The sequence below is a fragment of the Cydia splendana genome, chromosome 9, assembly GCF_910591565.1.
Source record: "Cydia splendana chromosome 9, ilCydSple1.2, whole genome shotgun sequence".
Taxonomy (NCBI): domain Eukaryota; kingdom Metazoa; phylum Arthropoda; class Insecta; order Lepidoptera; family Tortricidae; genus Cydia; species Cydia splendana.
Window position 1 is genome coordinate 6,600,489 of NC_085968.1, and position 19,129 is coordinate 6,619,617.

Sequence of the window (19,129 nt, forward strand, 5' to 3'; positions counted from 1 at the left end):
AAATAACAGTTATAAGAAGTCAATATTATTATTACAGACATTTTGGAAATTTCTGAGCTACAGAGTTTATCTAAGTTTCCGTCTGTTTAAAAAATACTTTTTGTTCAGTCAGAATCGAATCCCTGAATGAATAACTGAATGCAAATAATACACTAAATAAGTAGCCGAACTCATTGAGTTATTAAAAAAATAACTGAACTTATTTGATCAATATCTTAAAACCATTTTTGTTGTTACAGGTACTAAGTGTAACCAAATATAGGTACTTACTTAGTTACTAGTGAGTGTATTCCTGTCAAATTGGCATAATATGTAAGGTTTCTGAACGTGTTTCCTAAGTGGAGTTTTTGTTTTCTTGCCCTTTCCGCAGTATTAGTTCCTCCGCAAAAATATAGCGTCCTTCTACACAAAGTATAATATGTCTCTTACGTAGAATATGAAAGAAAGTTCTTTTGAGAGGAGCTAGTTATAATGGCAAAGGAATATTACACGTGCTACTCGTTGAATATAAATTTGGGATCGCCCTACGGCACTCAGCTTTCGACAGAATACTCTGATCCAAATTAGATATCAAAAAGTGAAGATAAACAAACTGATTATTACTATGATTATTTAACAATTTTCAATCTGACTTCAATTACAGCTGTGATTATTGAACCCTTTTTCAAGCCTTACGGTTCAATACAGGGGTGACGTGGGAGTGACATCGTGGCGAAACCCTATCCATTGAAAAAAAAAAAAGAAAAAAAAATCTTTCATTTTCTACGTACGGTAGTGATATCGGTTAATTATTCTCAAGTACAGTACCAAGCCTGCACCTAACAAACGTCTCTTTTTTGCCCAGTGGTTGACTGGTAGAGAATGCCTTAAGGCATTATGTCCATCATTTGTACTTATTATACTATAATTAAATAAATAAAATCACGAACATAGGTAGGTACTAGGTCTAAAACGCAATTTAAAAATTTGTAACAATGTATGCACAAAACAAAAGCTCAAAATGTGAGAATTGCTTCTAAAATGCGCGATTTAATTTTTGAGAGCACTCATCGATTATTATTTTTTTTTAAACTTGTAACAAATTATAATTCAAAAACATGATACCCGCGGTTCCGAGCACGCACATTCATGTCTCTCACGCTTATATGAGTACGCTCAGTGAGTGTGAGAGAACAACGTGAACCTACAGGCTTTAAAGAAATAAATGTAATTTGCTATTGCCTACAAATGAGCCCACTAAGTTCTCTAAGAAGTACAGTGTATATTTTCAGGAGTCGGATAGTAAGGACCACTTACCGGCTATAATTCGGCCCGAATGGCCGGAGATAAGATCAACAGCTCGCGCGCCGCTGCGCCCAGCACCGAGCATAAAACTTTAATGAGTTTCGCCTCTTCTTGTTATCTTAAACCAGGTTCCTGGAAGTTTCGCGTTGTTCTATTTATTGAACATTGCACAGTTTGCCCACGGCTCAATATTAAATTATGACTAACTTTAATTAAAGGTCAAAGTAAACTTAATTTAATTTTGGGATGTTATTAATGAAACTACGAGACGCGCCGAACGTAGGTAGTGCTTATTTAAAGAGGCAATGCTTGTTATTCTAGACCCTAAGGGGTTGTGCACAAATCACGCGAGGTGTTTTCGGCTACTTTTTGACCCCCCTCCCCTCCTGGTGCTATTTGGTGAGGTTTTTGGCTACTCCCCTCCCCCCACACAACCTCACGTGTATTTTTTTTAAATTTATTCATTCGACCTAATTTTAAGAAAAATTGTATTGTATATAGAAAATCTTGTTTATTTTTCTATTTTCGTTAAATAGACTCGCTATTTTGAAGTGCAAAGACTGCAAAGTGAAGATTTATGTTTAACGAAACCGAGAAAAAGTATCTACTCATGTGGTAGGTGTTTTTTTTATAGTTTCGTTCACTGTAGAAAAATACACGTGAGGTTTCCTTATTACCCCCCCTCCCCCAACGTGATCTATCGTGATTTTTTCGTGACCCCCCCACCCCCTATCGAACCTCGCGTGATTTGTGCATAAGCCCTGATCAGGCGCGTTGTTTAAGAGGAACCAGTTTGAATTGAAGGGATGTTTACAAAAACAACATAACTGACTACACTGGTTGACACCTGAAACGATTAACAATGTTCTTAAAATGTGTCAACCGCTCTAAGCAGTTATGTTGTTTTTGTAAACATCCCTTCAATTGTAATCTCCGAAAAATAAAAATAAATGTAAATCTCTGGCTAATAAAAAAATTTAACGAGCTCATCATTCGGACAAAATCTAAATCATATTGTCAAAAAGTTAGTTTGTTTGCTGCTAACACTAGGTACCTACCACAAACTTACCTCCGATACCTCGTATGCATCAATCGTGTTATGTGTTATTTTACGCTAATCCTGAATACTTTAAGGATTTTGTATTCGATGGGTGACAATAAGGCATAAATAGACAACAAGGTACTTAAAATATTTTTCTCAAAAATGGACGGCAAAGTCGACTTTGCCGTTAAAAAAATAGGTTGCGAAGCGCGTAGTTTATGGTCAGTCAAAAATTAAAAAGTTAAAAACATTGCAGTCTCGATTTTGGGACTGCAATGTTGCATACAAATTCCATTATTTGTCGAGTTCCAAACTTTTTAAAAGTTGAAATGGCCATATCAAATGAAGGCACAGGCCCATTAAACAGCCAAACAGTACCGCGACTATTTAGCTGTCTCAAATAGGTTGGCGTATTTTCGGCAGAAAAATACACTTCTATTTTTTTATTAAAAAAATAAAAAGGCGGCAAAGCTAATTTTTTCAATTGTTTCTACTTTTTTTCGTGAAAATATATACGTAAGAAAGTTGCTTTTGTAAAATATTTCTATGATATTTATATTTCTTGCACCATTTTTGAGAAATGCACTATATATGACTCGGCTGGAAGGCTACTTGCTGGCTTCGGATTCAATTAAACGGACTCCCAAGGTCGTCCGTTTAAAACGAATCCTCAGCCTGCAAGTAGCTACTTCCGCTTTGTAGGTATGTATTGATGTAGACCATAAAGCGACATGTGGCTGTACGGCACGATTAAATTACTTGTTGCTCTTTGTCTATCAGAGCTGAACGCGTTTACGATATCGTTAAATTAAAATTTCCCCTAAACGGTCTTAGGCGCTAGTTGTATAACTAAATTACAGCCTTATGTAATAAATTTAAGCGCGGATTTAGCGTGGTAAGGCTAAAAATGTTTCATAAAATGGAGAGTGAGATTTTACTGAGGCGTCACAATGGGTTTATGGCTTGAAATTTTTGATGTTGACAGCCGTCATGAAATTAAAATGAAGCCCTTAATTACGAATTCTTCGCGGTTTACAGTAAAAGCTGTTTTCTTATACGTTATGTCTTTATCTGAGTATCATTACGGAATATAAAGTGGAGCGCGTCTGTGAAATTAGTAATATTGTTGCTGCTTTTGACTAGTCTTCATAAAAATAGCTCCCTATATTTATTAAACGGTTTAATTATTCCCCTATTATATTAAAAATATATCTTAGGCAATAATTTAGATTAGGTACATAACCTAAAATAGATTCTTGAGGAAATTTGTTTTCTCTTTGGTAATTACGTAGAAATTATCAAAAGCGTAGTATTAAGCTATTTTTTATCATTTAAGCCCAATATGGTGTCCAAATATTTAGTATTTATGTGCATATCTCTTTCAAGTTTTTTAGTATTAAATGTGTAGTAAATATAAAAGAAATTCATACAAGTCTCCTGGTAACTTCTAGTACGAGTAAATACACAGTAACTCACCCACAGAAATAATTTCGTATGCTTCTATTTTGCTACGGAACCACTGCATTGAAAATGCTCTGCTATCAGACTGCTTGTTAGCGGCAAGGGTTAAAGCGACACCACAAGGACCTAATTACCAGTGGAGCAATGACACCGTCAAAGATGCCGAGCATATAGACAAGACAAGGGGTCTGTTCCATCGGCCACACTGTTAACTGTTCAACAGTGGACCTTATGCCTTTTGTAATAAGGTCCACCGAAGTACAGTTAAGAGTGTTGCTGTTTGTACTTGGCTAAGCATGTTGAGTGAATTGTAAGAAATATCAAATCAGGCCACGTAGCCCACATGCCAATCGCTTACGCTCCGTAGCGAACGAAACGCAACTGTCACTGTTGCACTAATATGGACGAGTGATAGAGAGACAAAGCATTTCGTTGTCGTAGCGCAAGCGATTGTTGAGAGGAGTTATTTCGCTTTTTTATTCGACAAGCGACGTTTGGCGTATCGTGTTGTTCTCCCGTTGATGTGGGAACGTACAATGGCAAAATTTGACATTAGCAATCCACAGTTAGGTGACAACAAAACCGAATCACCCCGAGTTTAGAGTTTTGGTTGTACCAAATGATATTATCCACAGGTGATCGAATTAACACTTGATATAATCAACATGCAATAAAATCAACCGTTGATTTGACGTGGATGCGAAATCTGACAGTTGTACATGTCGAACTTGGCCCCTGGACGCTTTATAATACTAGGTAGGTGCGATGTAAGAAAATAATTTAAGGTCATCCGCAAATAATAAACAGCGTCTATTACTGTTTTAGGTAAGTCGTTTATCATTAGAAATATTCAAGAGGTCCTACTTAAAGCCTAAAATTTGAGCGGCCTAAATTACTCCTGCAACTTTTACACCTGATCGAACAAAATAAACTTTCGGGCCCTTATATCTAAAACCGAACCGAATAACTATAGTCCTGATTTTAATATTAATAAATGTCAAAATTAGATCTCCAATATCTCGATACGATATGGATTTCTTCAAACAGAAACGTCACTTTTGACACTGACGGATCCGATCCATATCGTATCGAGATCTAATTTTTGGCTTTTTTTAATACCACGTCGGATCCTCGTAGTGTCCACCTGGGGTGTAATTTTTCATTTTAAGTAGTTGAAAGTCTGGATGTCATGTTCTCTAGCCTGTACCTACGTCTACCATCAGTTTTAACACTGACATAACGCTCACGTCTACGTAATTTACTTTCTGTATATCTCGCTTGCACTAATATGCGAGTACGAGCGAGATGCACGGAAAGTAACTTACGTAGACGTGAGCGTATTGACGACCGGTCTGGCCTAGTGGGTAGTGACCTTGCTTGTGAAGCCGATGGTCCTGGCTTCGAATCCCAGTAAGGGCATTTATTTGTGTGATGACACAGATATTTGTTCCTGAGTCATGGTTGTTTTCTATGTATTTAAGTATTTATATATATTATATATATCGTTGTCTAAGTACCCACAACACAAGCCTTCTTGAGCTTACTGTGGGACTTAGTCAATCTGTGTAAGAATGTCCTATAATATTTATTTATTTATTATATTATGTCAATGTCAAAACTGATGGTAGACGTACTGGCCATGATCAATTTTGGACGAGCAGATATTGTATTCTAAAACGCTGTCAATTGAATTGTAGTTGTATTGTGAAATTAGAGACGCCTGACTAAATTGTACGTCCCGCGCTCGTGGGCAATACTTGAGTATAGTCTCCAAATGTCAAAGGAACATGTACCGTGTTAACCGTGTACACATAGGAGAAATCTGAAACACAACAAATTGGGAAGCCTATGCAGATAGTAATTTCTTGTTATCAAACCATTTAAACTTAGAAATGTCACTGTTGACAGCTGACACATCATATACCTAACGGTTTGATAAGTAACAATGATCAGTGGCGGATTTACTGTCTTTGCCGCCTTAGGCCCCGGGTCCTGTAGTAAGGTAACTAGCCGCCCCTAATATCTGGCCGCCCTAGGCCCGAGCCTACTGGGCCTTAAGGGAAATCCGCCTCTGACAATGATAATAAAGTTAAACCAAAAAAAGTCTGCAGAGATTTTGACAGCATACGCAGAGGGTGTTATTTCAAACGTCAAATTTCTATGAAATTTACTACACTGGCACTGCGTGTGCTGTAAAAATCTCTGCAGACTTTTCTTGGAATAAATCTACCTGTTTTAATAGACTGACAGCGCGATTCAGGAAATGAATGAATGAATTATCTCATATAACATTATATCACCCTTATATTATATCCTGTGACAGTGACAACATTTTATTATGTTGTCACTGTCACACAATGTTATATAACGTTATGTAACCCGAGTATGTAACAGTCACTGTGGGAGCATCATTACGAGTACGTATACGGTGATGTTATTTGCGCCATCTATCTTTGTAAATCGTTGTGCATCGGTGTGATGTAGTGATATGAAGTGTGTGCTCGAGACAAGGCTCTGCGGGCCTACCGCGAACCACGTTCGACGTCTTGCCTCTCTGTCGCACTTGTAAATTCGTACGTAAGTGTGACAGGGAGTTAACACGTCGAACGTGGTTCGCGGTACGCCCTCTGGAGTAGCTAGATCAGTGCCCCAAACGCGTTAGTTCCGCGTAGCATTATTCCCGGTCGCATTTTTAGACGGAGCCCCGCTTCGCGGGGCTCCTATTTCTGGGCGGTTTGCCCTTCGGGCATCTGAAGCTACCTAACGAACCTTACCGACCTACACTTTTTTCCCCAAAGTGTAATGTTTTCATGAACTCACTTTCACACTAAATGAATAGGGCTCCGTCTAGCTAAGTTGTGAACTAAATGTTTTTTGAAAAACAAACTCTAGTGGAGAAAATGCGACCGGAAATAATGCTACGCGGAACTAACGCGAGTGGGGAAAAATGCGACCGGGAATAATGCTACGCGGAACTAACGCGAGTGGGGAAAAATGCGATCGGGAAGAATGCTACGCGGAACTAACGCGTTTGGGGCACTGATCTAGCTACTCGAACTCTGGCGCACTCCGCGGGCAGACCTTTCAACGTTGCGTAAGAATTGTTGCCTCATCTACGAATAACTACGAGAAAAGTAAAGCAGCGTTACCGAACGTGTATATCTAGTAACGTCTTTATTGGAAAACATATTAGAGTTAGACCAAGACAATTCTGCAACGATTTTGACAACACACGCAGTGCAAGTTTTATTATAACGTCAAACTTCTATGAAATTATGACGTATAAACTTGCACTGTCTTCATTTACACCTTTGAATTTCTTCGCAGATATTCCTTTACCGAACATCTTGTAACTACCAAATGATATTTCTTAGTGTTATTACCGTATACCTACATTGATTAAGGTAAAAGAAATCTGCATAAAAAAGCTTTTATATGTCCTAAAGCAAAAATGCATTAGCTCATACAAAAGGTTAATGTAAATGAAAAATGAACGAAAGGAGCTTTTTTCTGAAGATAATGGAGGATAATAAAGGCTTAAAATGTATTATTTCAAGAACAAATAGTTATTCCGAGATTTACGGTATCAATATTTCAACAAAGAGAATTTGAAGCAAATAAATTGTGTTCTAGTCCAACGTGTCCTCTACGCTTCGTAGCACATACAGCGTAGCACAGTTCATAATCACAGACATATATGTACCTACCTATAACTCTGTATCTTTAGGTACTTAAATAAAAGTAAACAAATAATTTGTAATTTTTTGGGTAGTTATAAAATTTATTGATTAACCAACCAAATATAAACCACCATAATACAAAACCACCTGGATCTGTCACTGAACACCTGACTTCAACCTACATTATTTGATCGTGTAATGTTTTCATCTACCCTCAACTGGCTTAACAAGCCATTTGACGGTAGATTTTGTTTACTCTTTTTTAAATACTTAAAGATAAAGACTAACCCCCTTATTCATAAACGCGCTACAAGCCTCAATTAGCAAATAATCGTTTGTCTTTATCTATCATTTTGACTTATGTATTTGTAAGAAAGGGACAAAACATAATTTAACTAAATCAGGTCCGTAAAGTTTTATGAATAAGGGGGTAAAGATACATCAACATTCATGGAGCGGTATCCTGAGTTCAATTTCTTAAGGTTTTGATTTTGATATGATACGATTTCGGATAAAGTAGGAGGATCATGGCGAGGGTCTCGTTGTTTTGTCGTACTTGTTTGGCATCTCGCTTAGTGTTCTCTACCTGTCTGTTCCCTACCTAACCGTGTCTGGCTAGGATCCTAGAGACCCTAATTTATCGTTTAATTAATGTTGTTATATTCGTATTATAACAAGATCAAAAGCTAATAAAATCTGAATACTGCTCATGTTGTCACACATATAATTTGTAATTTAATCAGTGCACAAATTTTCAGCGTCAATATAGTACGATACTCGTATGTTGCTAATTTTCTAACTTGAGTTTGAATAAAGGATGACTCACGCTAGACCGGACCGGGACCGGGCCGTTGCTTCCGGCGCTTCGTTTTCTATGGAAAGCACCACGTGATCACCGATCAGAAGTCATATAAAATGACATGTCGGACGCCTCGGCCCGGGCACGGCTCGGTCTAGCGTGATTCATCCTTAATAAGTGTGTCGATACTTAAACTCACCTACTTATTTTCATTTTACTTAAATGAGAATTTACATCAAATTTGTTCTCCCTACTGCTTCAAGCCGCGTGTATAGTGCTAAAAAAATTTAAGTAAAAGTTCTCTGAAGAACTCGAGTGTCAATTCAAAGTAGGTGTGTGGTCTAATTAAATATTATGTCTGTGTGCATAATTCGTTGTACGATAGTCTCGTAGGTAACGTTTCTGAGGACAAATAGAGCTTAGTAAGAAAATGCCGTCTTTGAATACCAAAAATCTGTTTAGAACTAGATATTGATAAAAGTTGCAATTTAAAATAGTTAAGGTTTATACTCAAATGCCTATATTTTATGAAAATGGTCAAGCTCCGTCCCATTTCGAATGGAATTACCTAACTCCACGCCAGCAATTTGACAGCATATCAGTTCGATTAGCAACGCAATGACCGAAAGTTCAAAATTATATAGTGACATATCGTACTATGGCGTAGCCTCTGTGTGGTCTTAATAAAATTATTACATCGGTGTTTTGTACTCGTTCATTAAGTACATAATAACTAATATGAAATTCACTTACGCTCTCCACTCACAATGTGAATTAGTGAACTCCATAATGCATTTAACGCACCTACGAGGATAATGGCGATAAGTAACCCAGAAAACAATAAATTTTATTAGATTTTATGACACTTTCATATTACAACAAACTTATAACTCTTTAGTAATGTACGAAAGTAGCATTTCCTAAAACAATTTTAAACTTAATACGAGTTTTATAAAGTAGCTTACTGTTCTAATGGACCCTGAAGTTGAGAATGCCACTAAGTCTTATGTGTACTTTCGTTTTTATTTAAACTTAAACGTTAGCGCTTCGTATTAATGTTGCTTTTTCTTTACAGGTATTTTCTATTTGTAGTATAGCAGGATTGGCATTTAAATATAGCATTGCATTTAGGTTAGAATCGGGTAATTTCAAAACCGCTTAATTCTATTTAAATCCGATTAGCGGTTGATAGGATATCAATTCTAATATTTGTTGGCATTGTGTGGTATTAGTTAATCGACTTACCTAAATAGAGGGTGTTTAATCCATATTGGGCAGTGAGGGAAAATCTGAAACTGTACGAGATAAGCACACGTCATAAATATAATCGTAGCTACAGCAAACACTAAATATTTATATTCGCAGAAAATTGAACTCCCATTGTTTGACAGCTTGCCGGATTTCATTTGCCGGCTGTGTATGTTTTCTTACTATCCTATTTTTCTTTTCTAGAATCGGGCTCGTGACTTCTAAAAACCGATTTCTTATCTGTTAAACAATCAGATTAATGTGGAGTTTAGTAGAGTGGTTGTAAAAATCCCAACCTTTTGTTTCCTTTATTAGTCGGTAAAAGAACAGGAAAAGAAAATAAAGCCGCTACCTATCTATCTACTTTATCGAGTTTGCTAACAGGAGTGTCTGAGGGCCTACCGCGAACCACGTTCGAAATGCTGCCTCACTGTCACACTTACGTACGAATTTACACGTGCGACAGAGAGGCAACACGTCGAATGTGGTTCGCGGTAGCTCTCTGTTTCCCTTAAATAAAAGATGACCCGATGGATGAGGAAAATACTTAAAATTTCATCAAATCCGTCAATTTATTTTGTAAAATATACACGTGCCGTTACTGCTGTGGCATTAGCCGGGCTGAACCGAGCTTTTACCGAGGATAAATAATAATTCATCGATTCATTGGATTTTTTACTTATAAAAAATACAAAAACACCGATTGTATGTAAAACCTAATTGGGATTTAGTTACTCTGAATTTTACATAGGTATACCAACAATAAATTACAGAAACACTTTGGCGACTGAATAACCGCGCATGAAAAGTGAATACTTTTCATTACTCAAAAATCTCAAAATGTAGCAATATATAGCATCCATGGTGTCGCCTATCGTTTTCTAGTTAGAATCACTATAGAATCATAAGACGTCCACAACATTCCTTTATAGAAGGGGTTACCTCTTACACACTCTTCTGGAGAGTTCTCGCTTTCAATTTTTGGTGATGGTATTTCCTACTTCTAAAAGTTTCTTAATATTTTTGATTGTGTGTAAAGGTTATTGTGTACTGGTATACGTTTTTCGGATTGAAAACATGTTATAGGCACTTGACGGAAGAGAACATGGAAACAAGGAAAACACCTACTACTACTTTTTTTTCTTCTTTTTCTTTTCTTCTACTTGAACACACATTACATTTTACACATTTTATTGGCATTTTTTTTTACATTTTAGTTGTTCAAAAATCCTCTTAACTATTTTGCAGGATATCAAAAACGCTTCTTGTTTTTATATTCCACCAGTGTAAAATCTGCATCTATAAAATCAAAATTTACTACTTTTCTAGCTTTTGCTTCTAAAATAATTTCTACCTATTTTCATGCAATTAATCAAAATATGAAGTTATTACTCTTAATAATTTTTAGTCGAGGATACTTAATAAAATCCTTTTTTGGGTAACGATCACACTTAATACATTCAGGGCCAAGAACCCGACTGTCGGGTAACTCGGGTACACTGTTCGTAGCGACTATGCGCTACATACGGCGAATCCGTGGCTACGCGCTACGAGCCCGTAGCATTTAGTGTCATTGAATGTGTTAAACACCTACGTCCTACAGTGTAATCATACACAACAAAGCACGCAAAAATATCTGACACCTTCATCATATATTCTATAAGACTTAATTTTATCGCAGGCGACCTAGAGAAGAGGAAGTGTAATATCTTACTGCTTAAAATACTAAACTGGCCTAATGTCATTATGTTCAAAATAGACAAACAAAATGACATTGCGCGTCCCAAATTCAACCCCTTTCTTTGATTAAATTTTTGTCTTTATTGCAGAATAACGACCCGCTCGTCCTTAACAAAGATAATAGTGACTAAATTCTGTACATTTTGAAATGGTCCTCGGAAATTAAGCTCTTCAATGATAAAAATGGTAGCGAAATCCGTTCAGGAATTAAGGCAATCTGAATAAATGGGTATGGAGCAATAGCAACACTTTTGTTTGAATTCTTTACATACTGTGGCCCATTTACCGGCACAAGCCCTCTCACATTGACGAGAAGGACCACCATAAGAAAAGCTATTTGACAAAATAACGTTACATACTTGCTAACATTTGAATCAAAGTCTTTCGAAAACATGTCAAGTCAAATCTAAAGATGTCTTAAGCAGGCCACTGACGAGCCTCCCAAATGGATGCCGTTACAATGGATTCATCCAAATGGACGGCATCCTAATATTAAACATTGTACGTTTTTGACATTCACGGACCGATTTTGGATTGCAGCCACGCTATTTGGACTGTTGGAAGGCTTGTAAGTGGCCACCTTTACGATATTAAACTTGTGTATGTTTCATTTAACTATGTGACAATTATTATCAAACAGGAAAGATTAATAAAACAAAATGTTCAATCATCAAATTCATTACAATAGGATTTCCGTTGTTCCGTGGGTAGAAAAGTAGGTATTACAATGAATTGATAATTGAATCTAAAATAGAAGTCAAATATAAATATAAATGAGACTGAATTATCAATTGATAGGTATTAGTGAAATACTTAGATGATGATAAAATAATGATTTTGTCGAGATAAATTTCTTTAATTAATTTTATGACGCTGAACTCTTTCTCAAGTAGGTAATTCAGTCATACACGTGTTGCTAAACAAATAAGGTCTCTCCTGCGGTTCATATACTGTTAACTTAACAATTTGTGTGCATTATTATGCATAAAATGATTTTATCTAAAAAGTTAAAGGATGACTCACGCTAGACCGGGCCGAGGCCGGGCCGGAGCTTCCAGCGCTTCGTTTTCTATGAAAAGCATCACGTGATCACCGATCAGCCGTCATCATTTGACATGTCGGACGCCTCGGATCGGGCCCGGCCGGGTCTAGCGTGAGTCATCCTTAATACTCGTAGAAAACGTAGTACTTCTTCTTTATAGCTTGTAATTAAATAAACTGCAAATTAAAACTTAATAATGCTATTCCCTCGGGAGTCCTTATACCTATAAGTAATTAGGTCACAAATACACTAGGTACAACAATATCGGGCGAAACATGTAGGTCTTTCACGTGTGCCGGGCTTTGTCCCAAGGTATCTAGGACACGGGAAACAGACTCGCTAAGCATTAAAATTTGCCTATCTCGGCCCAAACTACCTTTACGTTGAGCGTGCTGCCTTATACCTAACTAAAGCTCGTACATATGAGTATGTATAATATGAAGTTAGCGCGCTAGACTTGCTTTTATAAATAGGAACTCAAAATTATGTAACATACAAGGAAGGAGGATGGAGCAAGGAAGAAAGTTCTGGTTAGGTAGACAATAGAAGAATTGTACGAATACCTAAGTATAAGAGAAAATTATCACATTTATTTTAATGTAGTTAAATAATTATTACTTATTTGCCTTACAGCGTGCTGTATAAAGATGCTAGACAATTAAATGGGTAGCTAATTAGCTTAAGGTTACATTCAGATTTCGACCGCAGCCGGATATAGCCGGCAGATAGGTGATGGTTTTTTGTCTGGAGATAGGTGATGGTTTTTTGTCTGGAGATAGGTGATGGTTTTTGCCTAAGCAACGATGTCCAGTTAGGTATTTTAGTTAGGTAGGTGATTAAGATGTAGGCACATAATTCACTTTGTTCATTGAATTGGTAATTATAAATAAAAATAGTAAGTAAGTATTTATATCCATACTAATCCATACTAATATTATAAAAGCGAAAGTGTGTCTGTCTGTCTGTCTGTCTGTTACCTCTTCACGCTTAAGCCGCTGAACCGATTTAGTTGAAATTTGGTATACCTACAGATAGTTTGAGTCCCGGGGAAGGACATAGGATAGTTTTTATGTCGGAAATCATCCCGAAGAGAGTGCAAAGGGGGGTGGAATTGAAAGAGTTAATGAATTGCCTAATAATTGAAGTACCTAAGCAAAGCGCATGGCGCTCTACCTACTTTAGCTGCTGTCACTAATTCCACGCAGACGAAGTCGCGGGCAAAAGCTAGTTATAAATAAATTAAGAACAAAGGAACTTAATGAAGTACACAAGTGTAAATAAAAACTGTTTGCATGACTTAATATTGCCCCCAATAATTAATATAATTAATATTGGTCGAGATAAATATTGCAAACAGTGCTATTGAAATAACTTCCTCATTAAATATGAAATTTGGCGACGATTCACTCGGCATTGAATGTATATAATAAGATGTAAAAGTGATTCAATGCGATTCCAAAGTTTATAATAACTCATACGGTTAAAATATAAGACCCATCAAAAACACAATATTTTATACGGTATGGCGATTTCGAAACGCAACGCAACGTTATTGAAATAAAATTATTGTCTTATTTTACGCTTCCAAACTTGCCCGCAGGACGTCAATTTTCCATTCGAGTCGGCCTTCCTTGTCACTAACTTTTATACAAAAATCCTTGAAGTATAAATAGGATGCAAACAAAATAATAAATCCTTGTTCTTTCGCGCCGTTTCTTTGATTAGATGCCCACATTATAACCGAGATTTTCCAAGCCGCGTTGTACCTAATTTCCCGAAGTTTTCAGAACTTTCACGAGCTCCCGAGAGAAGAAAGGCGAAGTAAACTAGGAAGTGGCAGGCTTTAACTTGTTGCAATACCTTTTCAAATGATGGAATAAGTTCCATTGTACAAAATTTCTTTTTGTTATATTTTTTCGCGATTTAATTATGAAGCCAGGCTTTTTAATCACTTGCGAATGGAATTTTGCATTAACGAGATTTTCTTTCACACGGTTTTTTGATAAAATAATTATAAAAAGTTTGTTTTCTAACTGTTGAATTTTAATTAATACCCGCTTTTCACACTCGTGAGTAAACCTATAAACTTTAAAGCATGTAGTATGTAGGTAGCTTGTAAGCGCAACTTTGTGCAGAATAGCGAAATCCGAGAGTCTTAATTAGGTAAACAGATTGGAGGTCGTATTCAGAAAAATACTATTTCAAATTTGATTCCGGTTCTTGTGAATATTCACACATCATGAATATTCTCGATAAATTATGGGCACTATCGCGATTTTTAGCTGTTAGAAGCGGTTATTTTTCAAAAAGGAAATTTACTGTCTCTAAATGAGGTAGGAATATGTAGTGTCACAATAAGGCGACTTCTAGAACATTAAAAGCCAAAACGCCGAAGTCACTAGTTAGGTTAAATAGGTCTAGTTTAAGTTCTGATCACTCCATGATGAGAGGCAAATATTATGGTGTTTTTTTAAATTCTATAGTGTTTTTCTGTATAATATTTAGTATTGTGATTGTCTCAGTACCAAATAATAACTCATTCATCCAGTGACTTGTGTGCTCTCTCAGGTTTACATCAAATTGATTTTATACTTTTGGTTTCTGAATACGCACTGGTAGTTTGTGTGTATATCCAGTTTGAGTACGAACTTAATTGCAAAAATATTGCTGTAAATTTACGTGTTTACTAGTAAGTAATTGGTACAATCGACACAGCAACTGTTATTAATTTTGTGAAAATTATGCAAGGGAATTTTGTACGCGATAAATTTGTCGTATTTTTAGTAAATTGTACCAAATTGACAAATATTAATGGCATATTTAGTTATCCCTGCTGTATTTCTTAAAAAAAGACTTCCTCGATATAAAAGGGATTTATTTCAAAACAAACTCTATATAAATACATTTATAAACCGTTGTTATAGACACAAATGTCGCACACCTACCAAGGTTGACTATCAAAGTTAAACTTTTAGCCGACTGATAAATGGCGATTGCTGATATTTGATGATCAATTAACTACATGAATAAAAAAAAAACGTCACTAAAATAAGTTACATTTAAGCCATTCAACAAACATTCTACTGACCCTAGCCTATGCCGGGATAACTGGTGCAAACTACAGAATAGGTATAAGTGTTACTTGAAATAGATACCACAGCCAAGAATATGTCCCAAGAGTATGACATAATGGATATTCCACATTTTACAAAAAAGACGAGAGAACTAAGAGTAGACGCCTCGGAATGAATTATAAAACAAGAAAATGCTTTGAAGCATTATCTGCCTCTTGTCCAAGTTGTTCTTTTAGAGAAATATTTCAGTTTAAGGATTGGTTGTTTATTTAATTACTGAAACAATTTCGCAGATAATTTGGGAAATTATACCGTGTATTTCGTTTATTTTTTGAACAACGCAGATTTTTCAGTAGGTTTGTAGGTAATTATTATAAAAGTTGCTCAATCACAATGTTTGAAATTATAAAAAAAATTGGATTTCTTGTGATAAATTCGCCGCAGACGGATAAGGGGCTCTAGCTGAGTTGGAATGGCTAACAGGGGGTCTAGCCAAGGATGCCAATCGTTGGTACATTGACAAACGCCAAACGAAAACGAAAAGTCACGTGACTATTTCCATACATTATTTATGTTTCGATTGGCATTTTCTATCAACGATTGTCGTCTTGACTATAGGCCGGCGTAGCGAAGTTGAGTGTTCTGAATCCACGGCCTCTCAAACTTAGCATTATTATAATAGTTGTAGGTACTTACAATAGCTAGACAAATAACTCCCAGTACAAATAAGTAGTTATGTTGTGAGCGACAAGAATGTAGCTATAAAAAATACACATACAATTTTGCAACGCTTTTATTTTACTTCTTAGCCTGTCTCTCGATTGACCAGATTTTATTATAGGAATTGGTAGAAAAATTTGAATAACATTGCATTACCCTGCCTTCTTCGTAAACCGAGTAAAATGAAATATATCCAATAGTGCATTAACAATGGAGGTGCAAAACGGTTGTTTAACTTTGTCCGAGCTGTAACAGCTACACCCAACAGTACTGTTGGCTTGCTACGGCATTATCTAATAACTTGGACGTTTCAACATTTGTGTCCAAAGCGCTCTGACAATCGTGGAGAGAGTTTTGTTCCATTTGCTACTGAGTCGAACTATCAAGTCAAACAACATAAGAACGCTCTCCTTTTACGCACAGGTATCTCGGCTGACAGTACGCTAGTTTGTCTAGACTCTATAGTGATCGACTTGCCAGCGCTTGTTTAGTGAAGGCAATACTCGACCAGGCGTTAGTTAGCGCAGCCAACGATGACAATCTATTAGCCGGGTACCTGCGGCCAGGCCGTCGCATTAGAACAAAGCTGTTGCCTAAATAAACGACCAGCAGCGCTCCGACTGCTATTTTCAATTTCAAATCTGCCTCCAGCAATACAACTGCACATTTTCCGAGCACAGGTTTTTGCTAGCGACATTTAGGCGCTTTTGAATCGGGTAACGTTTTCGCTTTTGAGTTGTTTTTTATATTTTTTTATATAACTCTCACTGTTTGGCCTAACACGTGGCCAGTTACAACTCAATTATGGCGTGCGAGAGATTAGGAGCGGTGTCCATATTTTACAAATAATTAGTTTTGATATGATACGACTTTGACGCGACTTGCACCCATCTCGTGCGTACCAATAAGTAAAATAAAAATATATCTAATTATTGTCTTCGGTTAGTTACTCATGAAATAAAACTATTGAAACGGATTAGGGATGTAATATGAATTCAATATACGCGATATAATCCGTTTCAATAGTTTTATTTCAAAAATACACCTACTTATTTTGGAATGATTTAAGTGGGAAAAACATTTCGTCAGTTTAATCTCCTCTATTAAGCTGATTTTGCATTACTTTAATAGCTGCTCTTAATTAGCTGAAAACACTGACATCCTTTCAACGTTGTCTCCTCCCTCCTCCCCCTTTCTATTCAGTAACCAGCCATAGAACAGAGCGCCACACAAGTGTCGCTATAGCCACTGCCACTGCAGGCTGAGGTTTTTCGCTACGTGGTGTGATACATTTACAGCCATCTTGGCGGCGGGGGAGGCGAGACTAGTGATGTACCGTAGCTGGGAATATTGGAACATTCCCAATGTCACTGTTATCGTCAAAATTGTTGGCGTAAAACGTCATGTCTTTATGTGTTGTTAAATACTATTTCTGTACATAAGTTGTTAGTTTAGCTACCAGAGAGGAAGCTTCCTATCTATAAAACATATGAATACATGCCCCTAATATCAGATTATAATTATGATATATATCTTATCAGACTAGGTTATATAGATGTGTTGTATAGATAGAAAGCTTCCTATCTTTAAGTACAAAATACTTCTTTATTAAATAACAGGAAATCTAACTTATGTAATTACTATTTATGTACATTAGGTATAACTGCAAGAGGTAACCAATCAATTCAATGATGGAAAGTACATGATGTATTTGTAGTACCTATTCTATACATATGTACCTAGTTACATTGCCTGTATTGGGACTGCCAACGATTTTTCATGACGCTGATTTAAATTAGTAATTTGCCGTGTCTTCGGGTAATATGCGGGAACACAAAAAGACCATCACTGGCCGCAACTCCGGGACGATGCGTGTCGCGTTGTATTGAGGTAATTTTGCGCGCACGTGAGCTCTAATCACCCTCTTTAAAGCAGAGCTCACGTTGCCTGCGAGAGGAAACGTTTATTTTAATTCCCCACAAATGCGTGGCTAATTCCGCAGGACGAGCTTTGTTTAACAGAGGATCACAATTGGTGACATAAGATTATGACATCTTTTGTACCGTTTTCTAGTGTAAGTAGGAGCCATAAAATTTAATCCTCCGTGCGAGAACTCGTTGATTCGGTGACTTATGAAATTAGCCTTTTTGTTTGAGTGGAAAATTTTATGCGTGTGTTAAGCCTGGGGACTTTCGGGACAATTAACACGAGACAGGTGTCTTTTTTGACGTACATACTTGTAAAAGCTTTCTACTTATTGTAATATAATAATTTTCTTTTTTACGCTCGAGTTTCTTCAATATCAAGCCTATATTTTGCTATTACATTTAAATCGCTGAATTGAATTAGGTGCGATTGGAATTATTACAGGCAGTAAAAAATATAAAGAGGTCTATTCAAATACCTAATTTCTTGCCCTAACAAATTGATAACAAGACATTACTATCTAAATAAGCCTCAATTTTACCCATTAACATTGCGCTGAACTGCGCTCTGACCTAAAGTCATTGGACTCATGTTACTCCAGTTTCAAGTTTCTTTTTCAATTAACAGTTTTAGCCCGTATATTACATAGACGCTTTACTGCGGTAAAACCTTCCAGCATGCCAGTGCTTTACTTACCTATCAACTCGGCATTAAAGCGAACCCTTATTCCAGCTGTGTGATTGGAATAAATTCCAAAGGCCTTAACAGTATCAAACTTAAGATATCTAACTCTGTTTAATATTTCACAAACAGAACGCTTCCGTGCTTCCACTGAATAAAATTTTCGACGCCATCAGAAATGAAAATTACATCAAAAGTAAAATATTCAGTAAAGCAAACAAGAATGATGCACGACGGAACGGATTATTTGTATTCGTACTGCGTGCTGTGGCGCGTGACTGTTTTGTTGATACTACTTATTACTAAGTAAACTCCCTTACATAATTTCAATTACGTCATTCGATTATGGGATGTTCGTATTGTTCGAATCACGATCGCTTAGGGGTACGATTCCAGAAGCTTTCACACAAGGAGAATTGTAGATGAGGTGAT